The 9,028-nt window shown below is 42.0% G+C and overlaps 1 long non-coding RNA gene across 1 annotated transcript; it reads right to left on the bottom strand.

Moving 5' to 3' along the window:
* Nucleotides 1-1,461: 1,461 nt before the first annotated feature.
* LOC119733337 lies at nucleotides 1,462-8,136 on the bottom strand. The gene is made up of 3 exons (XR_005271785.1): nucleotides 7,965-8,136; nucleotides 2,716-3,135; nucleotides 1,462-1,500 (listed from the first exon to the last, which is right to left on the bottom strand). It is a non-coding gene; the product is annotated as an uncharacterized LOC119733337 (long non-coding RNA).
* Between the last annotated feature and the right edge of the window lie 892 nt (nucleotides 8,137-9,028).

Here is a 9,028-nt window from a genome sequence, read left to right as displayed (position 1 = left end):
GATGAGATGCAGATATGGTGTCAATGCAAAGGTTATGGACTACCCTTTAAGATGGAGCAACTTTAACGTCTTGGTCATTGTACCTGCCTGGGTTTTTTTTTTTTTAAATACATCCTGTAGAGGGTTAAATAGTGAGGCTGAAAAACATAAATACCGTCACATGCACAAATGTCGCTGCATGCAGTCAATTCATCTGAACATTTTCTTATGTTTTCATTGATCAATTGTCAGAATCTATTTATTACGCACATCACACCATTTCATACTGACATTTCAAAGACATGCACAATCAGTTTTTACTGAAATTTTCAAATTGAAAAGTTTCAATTTGAGAATGAGTACTTTAAGTTAGACTTTAGAATTCATATTTTAATAGGAGATCAAGCAATGTATATTTTGCCGGGGGGGGGGGGGGGGTGGGGGTGGGGTGGAGGGGGTTAAAATACCACCCGAGGAATCATATTTCTTCATATACAGGTCTCTTTTTGTTTCTAAAATAAAACTCACCACAAGAATTCCAAAGAGCATTCACGGTAGTGGTCACAAGGCCGCGGGTTGACGGCTCTGGTCAAGTCCGTAGCTCGGCACCTCGGGTCAAGGCATGGTCGATGACTCGGGCCAGTCCGTAGGACGACACCCCGGCGCAAGGCCGTGGGCCGACGACTCGAGCAAGTCCGTGGGACGACACCCCGGCGAAAGGCCGTGAGCCGATGGACGACTCGGGCCCGTTCCGGGGGCCGGCACCTCGGGAGTTTGCCGTGGGCCGCCGACTCGGGCCAATTCCGTGGGCCGCCACCTCCACGGAGCATGGCCGTTGGCTAAAGACTCAGGCCAATTCCGTCGGTCCGCACCATTGGGTCAAGGCCTTGGGGTCATCAACTCGGGTCAAGTGTTCAAGTGTTCAAGTTGCACAAGGCCGCGGGTTGACGGCTCTGGTCAAGTCCGTAGCTTGGCACCTCGGGTCAAGGCATGGTCGATGACTCGGGCCAGTCCATAGGACGACACCCCGGCGCAAGGCCGTGGGCCGCCACCTCCACGGAGCATGGCCGTTGGCTAAAGACTCAGGCCAATTCCGTCGGTCCGCACCATTGGGTCAAGGCCTTGGGGACATCAACTCGGGTCAAGTGTTCAAGTGTTCAAGTTGCACAAGGCCGCGGGTCGACGGCTCCGGTCAAGTCCGTAGCTTGGCACCTCGGGTCAAGGCATGGTCGATGACTCGGGCCAGTCCGTGTGACGGCATCCGTCAAACCGCCACATACTCGGAGCATGGCCGTGGGCCAAAGACTCAGGCCAATTCCGTGGGTCCGCACCATTGGGTCAAGGCCTTGGGGTCGTCAACTCGGGTCAAGTGTTCAAGTGTTCAAGCGCTCAATCCAATCGAGATCCAGGCCTTAGAGTCTGCTGAAAACACTGCTAATATCAACCTCTCAAGAAGCGTAGTCACGGTGGAGTCCATTCATGAGGTGGGATGACGTTCCACACGGTAAATAAAGTTGTTCGCTGTTGAAGAGTGAGAAAAAGATCCATTAATGGGGAGCGTGTGGATTCAGAATATGTTTGAGTTGAAAGAAGAACGGAACAAACAAAATTCATCTGGAACACAATTTAAGTCAGTTAACGGTTGCAATGCATATGAACAGGATGCATCAAGAAAATGGTATTTCGAAAAACGATGGGCTAATATGTAAAGGTTAGGATCTTCAAAAATGTCAAAGTGGCCCATCTTTAGGGGTAGTTCATTTGCTTTTTAGTGATATCTTATTGACATCTCTTCGGTCACGGATGGCAGAGCATCATTGATTTCAAAATGATGGACAACATTTGCTGCATGAGTGGTGGACTCTCAGCTGTCCAAAGAAAGTGCCGTTGATGTGCAATGTGCATTGAAAAGAGGTACATTGGAGATGTTGTTGCTTTAACGTGGGTTCATCTCACCACTGACATGTGAACTTACATGTAAACTTGCAAACAGGGCTTTCAGGGGTGTGAGTGACCACTGATAAAAATAGCTGAAAAAAGCTGAAAAAGGTGTAAAAAAAAACCCTGAACTTTGGAAATCTCCTATACTTTTGTACACAGCACGAGAGGGAAAAAAGCTGAAATCCAAAACCAAAAAAGCTGAAATCAGCTTTAAAGCTGAGATTTCGCACCCCTGGGCTTTGTTGGCCTTTGTTGTGAAATCACTCGTGCTTGGTCATCCCTGACTGATGAGATGCAGATATGGTGTCAATGCAAAGGTTATGGACTACCCTTTAAGATGGAGCAACTTTAACGTCTTGGTCATTGTACCTGCCTGGGTTTTTTTTTTTTTAAATACATCCTGTAGAGGGTTAAATAGTGAGGCTGAAAAACATAAATACCGTCACATGCACAAATGTCGCTGCATGCAGTCAATTCATCTGAACATTTTCTTATGTTTTCATTGATCAATTGTCAGAATCTATTTATTACGCACATCACACCTTTCATACTGACATTTCAAAGACATGCACAATCAGTTTTTACTGAAAATCAAAGTCCTGCCCTATGCACACAAACTTAAAACTGCAAATATTGAAGAAGTCTTTTTTACCAGCTGTTCAGATGGGAAAAAAATATCAGAATGTTACTTTCGAGTGTCATTTACTTTTAGTCAGCTGTTTTGGGTGAGTGCAATCTTAATATAGGAATGGGGTCCGAAACTACACATACGCTATCAGAGCAATGGTCACTCACCACGACGGTGTTGTTGAATGTTGGCTTGCAGACTGCTGAGCTCCAGCACAAAACTCCCAAATTGTCACAAGATGAACTCACAAAAGTCATAACTGCACCACCAAGTCTTTGCAGCTCAGACAAGACCAAGTGAAATCAAGACAAGACGAAGCGTCAATCTCACGTCGAGCACTGGTTATTCCCGCCCGTGAAAAGGCGCGGTGGACGGTTGACGTTTTCAAAAGTGCAGATTGCGGCACGCGTTCCTGGAGTCAATCCATTCGAGAGATGATTTGTAGGCTTGTTGTAGTTTTATAATACTTTCCACTCGCCAAGATGGTGCAGAAGATCGCTAACAATGCAATACTTCAGTAAATAAGATTGAAATCCTCGCCGAAGATCCTCCAGGCAGACTCGAAAATCCTGCTTAATTAATTCCCGCTACACAAAAAAAATACAAATGAAATAATGTGTCAACTGTCAACTTCAATTGCTTGTTAAAAGAGGGCGCGCTACACAAATTGTGGTCATCATATTAAGTCGGACGCCTCATACGGTTGCAGACCAGTAAAGTAAACTTTATAAACCCCAATGGTAAATGCTCCCAATTCAGAAATTCAGGGAAAATACTCGCAACTGTCCAAGGGGTTCGACACACACACATCAAATTAATGCTTATTTTATCATCTTTCTTCTTTATTTTCCAATTTTTGGGGGGATTTATTGATGACTTTTGGGAGAAAATTCATCTGAAGATGATCACGTTCCCCTAAAAGCAGGAAACTGCGTAATAGTCGTAGCCTTGTTGCCATTTTGTGATTCAACAATTTAACGACGTTGAAGTACATGTACGGGCGCCGCACGTACATGTTCATCGTACAAGACCAGATTCTGCAGGTTTTTCTGTGACACATTTCGTTCACATAATGATACAGATCAGAAATGGGGAAAGAAAAAAACTTTAGCATTTCACAAAACCCTACTGTGTATATATCTCGATATTTAAATGAACATTGCAAGCTATCTGCAAGTGGACATTAATTTAGTACATTAAGTCTGGGAATGGAAGAATTACTTCTCTCTTAAAAAAACTTATTTATTCATCTATATTCTTGCTTCCTTTAAAAAAACTATTTTACGAATGTAAATTTATTAATTTTATGTACTATTATGCGTATTAAATTGATCCCTGATTTTCATTTCAATCATTGTTTTAATCTTAAAATAGTTAATAAGTCTTTTAAAATATCTCCTTAATAACTAAAAAGGACTGATGATGCGACCGGAAGAACTAATTACTCAACACTCCGTATTCACTTTCATGCATTTATGGGGATGCGTCTGAACGATCTCAAGATGTAATTATAGATCATTTGGAAAATTGGAAATCTATTTTCTTTATGATGTTCATTTATGAAAACAGACCGTTTTTTTATCTGAAAGTATACTGAGTGCGGATACCGGGTGCGTAAGCAGCGCTACTTGCGACCGCACTTGCAGCTACTTGCACTGGAGATATGAAGACACCATCAAACGAACGTCGTTCATCGTCTAATCACAAAATGGAAACGAGGCTACGAGTATTGCGCGTCATGGATGCATACCTGCAAATAAACTCCCATAGACACTAGTGCTAAATGCCCATACTTCAAAATTATTTTTTAAATACTCAAAACTCTCACGGGTATTCAAGCTGCACAGAAAAAATGATGATCAATGTGTCATCTTTCATTTTCTTTTCAATTTTTGGTGAGTTGACCATTGACTTTTCGAGATATTTTCACGCAAAGAAGACGACCCCTATTTTCCCAAAGCGGAAAAGTAGCCATCTGAAAAAAAATCCCTCCACAGCATGGCAAAATAGCGCCACTTTCGAGCCCGATAGCATCCAAAATGCTCAGAATTGGAAGCCCAAGTCCGGGCCAGAGGTTCATTACCATATCTCTTCAATTCCCCAATTTACGGCGCTCAGAACTCTCTAATATAGAATATTTTGAGGGTATAACTTTTATTCATGAGCTTGGCGGATCGATTTACCGGTGTGCACCTCATGAAGCCCATCGCCATTTTGAAAATGGACGTCTACGCTCCATCGCAAAATAGGGTCATTTAGGGCCTAATCATCATCTACATTTCACTGAAATACCAGCTCGTAGTCCTCTGCACGGCTTCCAACCTTATTGTTTACAAATCATCAAGTTCACAGCCTTCAAAATGCTCTAATACTAAAGAATTTGAGGGCATGCAAATCCTGATTTGGCCGGCGTAGGCAATTTCGGACCGATTTACTGTGGTTTGCACCAATGTATTAAAATTCCCATAGACACTAGTGCTAAATGCCCATACTTCCAAATTCTTTTTAAAATACTCAAAACTCACACGGTAAACTGATAATTAACATGTCATCTTTCATTTTTATTTTCATTTCTTGTGGGTTGACCACTGACTTATTGAGATATTCTCACCCAAAATAGACGACCAATATAAAGCGGAAAAGTAGCCATCTTGAAAAACGATCCCTCCACAACATGGCAAAGGAGCGCCACTTTCGGGCCCAATTGCATCCAAGATGCTCAGAACTGGACGCGCTCCAGGTCCGGGCCAGAGGTTCATTGCCATATCTCTTCAATTTCCCAGTTTTATGGCTCTGAGAACTCTTTAATACAGAATATTTTGAGTGAATAACTTTTATTCACGGAGCCTGGTGGATGCATTTAGGCCTATATTACTGGTGTGCACCCATAGCCATAATAAGATAAAACTGCCTAATACCGAAGTCAACTTTCATGGGAGAAAAACAACATCGTGGCGTTGTGGGGCAGACAACTCAAGACATATATTAGTGTATCATTATATATGGTGATTGGTCGTCATAACGTACTCCAAATGCTCAAAATGAAGAAGTCGTCAAATAAAAATAATAAATTAACACGCTCGTTGTGGGGATAATAACTCCAGGAATATTGGTTGAATTTATTTATTTAGTGATTGGTTAGCAAACGTTTTTGAAATTGGAGCGAAAATGACCAACCATTAAAAAAACGCGAATAGATATAAGGCGAACTGGAGTCAATTTTATTACACGCCGAAAGTAACGCCCGGTTTCTACAAGATAACTCCAGTATCTGTTGCATCGAATTGAAATTTCACATGTTAATTCAAAAGTAACATGATTATGTGGAATATCGAAATAAACTTCACAAAAACAATGCCATGCAGTAAAAAATCTGCCCTTTTAATAATACTCGTGTCAACCAGTTCAATTGTTATGTCAAAAGAGGGCGCGCTACACAAATTGTGGTCACTGCCGTAAACAAAATGCAAGCCACGCGCAAGCCAATTGGAGTTGACTTTACTAAATCGTGACGTCATTTCATTCCAAAATCAGGAGTAAATAGTTTGATTGGTCAATTTGAATGCAGTGCTTTTGAATAACAAACAGCCAGCTCCATATCGCGTAACATATACAGAACGCGTGACATGTGTGTGTGTGTGTTTTTAAATCCATTGTCTATTGCGTGCAACGGGCGAATGACCGAAGACCCAATATAGAAAGCGCCCGCTAATTGGTCAAAATCTAGGAGGTCAAGAGGCGGGGTCTGGCCTAATTAATCAGCAACTACTAATCGGCGACTACAATAAGGGGGAGGGCACTGCACAAGCCGGTGAATAATGCGTTTAGCCTACGGAGACGCTTCACGTAGACGCTAGTTTCGAGTTCACTAATCAGTAGAAGCGTAAATTACTTCTTTTTTTTTATGTAAGGCAAATTATGTGTTCCAAGAGTCCCCGAGTCCCTGCAAGTTTCAAGGAATTTCCATTTTCAGGGCCAACTGAAAAATATTGCAAGGGAACATGACTTTGGCGAACACATTAATGAATTTTAAAGAAAATTGGGCCCCCCCAAAAGACCCTTCCATATCAGCTGGAACCAATCAATATTCAAACACCGTGTTAGTTTTGAAGGGTTCAAGTGGGCAAAACTATAAACGATTGTTGATAAATAAAAAGGTTAACATCTTGGAGTAATCCCCCCCCCCAAAAAAAGTGACGCAATTCCATTGTAGCCTTGGTCAATGCTCTCGTCGTTATTCGTCCCGTAGGCCAACGCGGTAATCAATCGGCGGCATATCCACGCGCGCTATGCATGGTGCACTGAAACGAGCCCCATTAAAAACAGTGTAAAATTAACAAAGTTCAGGTCCAAATAACATCACTGGGGTTTCTCAAACAAAAAATAAATTATTGTCTTGTCCTTCATCTTTTCAGTTCTTTTCAATTTTGGGTAGACAAGCTGATCACATTTTTAAATATTCACACCAAAACAAAATCACCTCCCGAAAAGTGGTAGTTCCCAAGCCTGCATGTAGCCATTTTGCATACTTCCACTTTCACAGGCAACTAGGACCCATTTTTCAACCGTATCAATCAAGCCTGGCCTCAGATGGAAGCTCAATAACCAGGGAGTTGATCCTTGGGTATATTGACATAATTCCACCGTTTTTAAAGCCAAACGGTCTTCGTTTTCAAAAGAAACTGTGGGGGCACTTATTATGCTAATCAGCTGGCGTAGAAATTCTCGCTTGAATTAGTTCACTGCACCCCTGCCGCAACCTCGTTTCTAAGGTGTTGAGCCGTACGCGCCACCACTACCTGCTCTCTCACCCTGGTATTGGATCATTTCCATGTGCAAGATTTTTGAACACGTATGCAAATGAAAAATAGTCTGGTGCCTGCCTGTGTGTCTCATTTTCATTTTTTATGCGGTGTCTAGGGTAAATCAATTCGTCGTACCGCGAGCATATGGCATTAGTGACGAAAATACGATTTTATTTTAATTAAACTGTTACGATCTTATCGAGACAAAATTCAGTATCACATTTCATATAAATATGAACAAATTGGAAAGGAAATGAATATTTTAAGGAAGGCGTGGTCGAATGACCGCGAAAAAAAACGTACTGCGTGTTGTGAATGACAACACCAAGTACACGATATAAATCAATTTCTATTGCGGTATCGACAGATACAGGAAGAAAGTTTCCTATCCAGGGCTTACTATTGGAAACGAGGTTGGAAATAAAGTAAGCACTGGGGACGAAGTTGCCCCTGCCGTGCATGTAAAAATACAGCGCGAACAGCGACCTCATGCGGCCACTATTTTTATGCAGCTCAGTTGGGGACGATCGAGAATCTGCAAGATTCAAGCAATTTCATGTTCAACTTCAGCCAGAATTGATAGAAAATGCTAGGGTTTGACCTTGACCTACCTTGATCTATGGCGTTCATTCCAATTGGAGTGGTGCCGGCCATTTACTTCATGATGTCCTACGACCATTCTCTTGTGGTTTGTGTCATCTTAGCAGAGGCCGATGCATTTGATGTCGACTTTCGAACAGTCTCTTTGGTAGTCTTCCCCTGCATAGGTCTGCTGCCTTGCATGTGTCTCTCTACAGGGTGACCCAAAAATCAAACCCTGAAGCATTTGCTTTCTTTCTCAAAATAGCGATCTGTGAATTGTTATAGTTTGGGTATCAGATTAATTGCAGCGGCGGCGAAACGGGTTTCAAACGGGAGGGGGGGGGGGATCACCAGAATGAGGCACTTGCTCAATATCTTGCGTCGGAGCGTGTCCAGCAGTATTTGGTGCATCCATGCTAAAATGTCGACACGTGTATAAACCGGACACTTGGCCTCCGTAAAATCGAATCATGGGGGACATGGGGGGGGGGGGGGGGAACCATCTTTCAAAATAGAAGGCGCTCTTCAAGACCGGCCATTAAGTACCCATTTTCAGGGCGCATTGTAAGGGTTTTGGGGCTTCATTTTCCTCGTTCAACCATAACTCTCAATACCATTTCGGGAAATCAGAAAACAAATTATTCGACATTTTAGGGCAAGTTTTGTTTTCATCTCGAGGGGGCACATTTGATGCTATAGGGGCCACATTATGTCTTAAATGGTTTGTGTTCAAAATTCCGTAACTTAAAAAGGTACATGAGTAATTTGGATGATTCGTATTTCTGTGAAGGATCTATTGAATGAACCAAAACCCATATTTGATTATTTGAGGAAACTAATAATTGAATATGACATTTCTTACAAGGACAGAACAAAGTATAACACCCTACTTAATTGTATCCATCAGGAATGGTTTTGTGATACGCATTTAGAGGGTGATGATATTACAATTATTTTAAATTATAACCTTATCATGGCCAAGAAAATCCGTAAGTTTACTTACAACATTATGATTGATAAATTCATGTCAGAAAAGCAAAAGACCTTTAGGAATAGTGCTTTTAATATTAATTTGGAGAATGAAGACTTGGAG

This window comes from Patiria miniata, unplaced genomic scaffold (genome assembly GCF_015706575.1).
Source record: "Patiria miniata isolate m_02_andy unplaced genomic scaffold, ASM1570657v1 HiC_scaffold_25, whole genome shotgun sequence".
In the NCBI taxonomy this organism is placed as follows: Eukaryota; Metazoa; Echinodermata; class Asteroidea; order Valvatida; family Asterinidae; genus Patiria; species Patiria miniata.
This window is presented reverse-complemented; position numbering and strand designations above follow the sequence as displayed.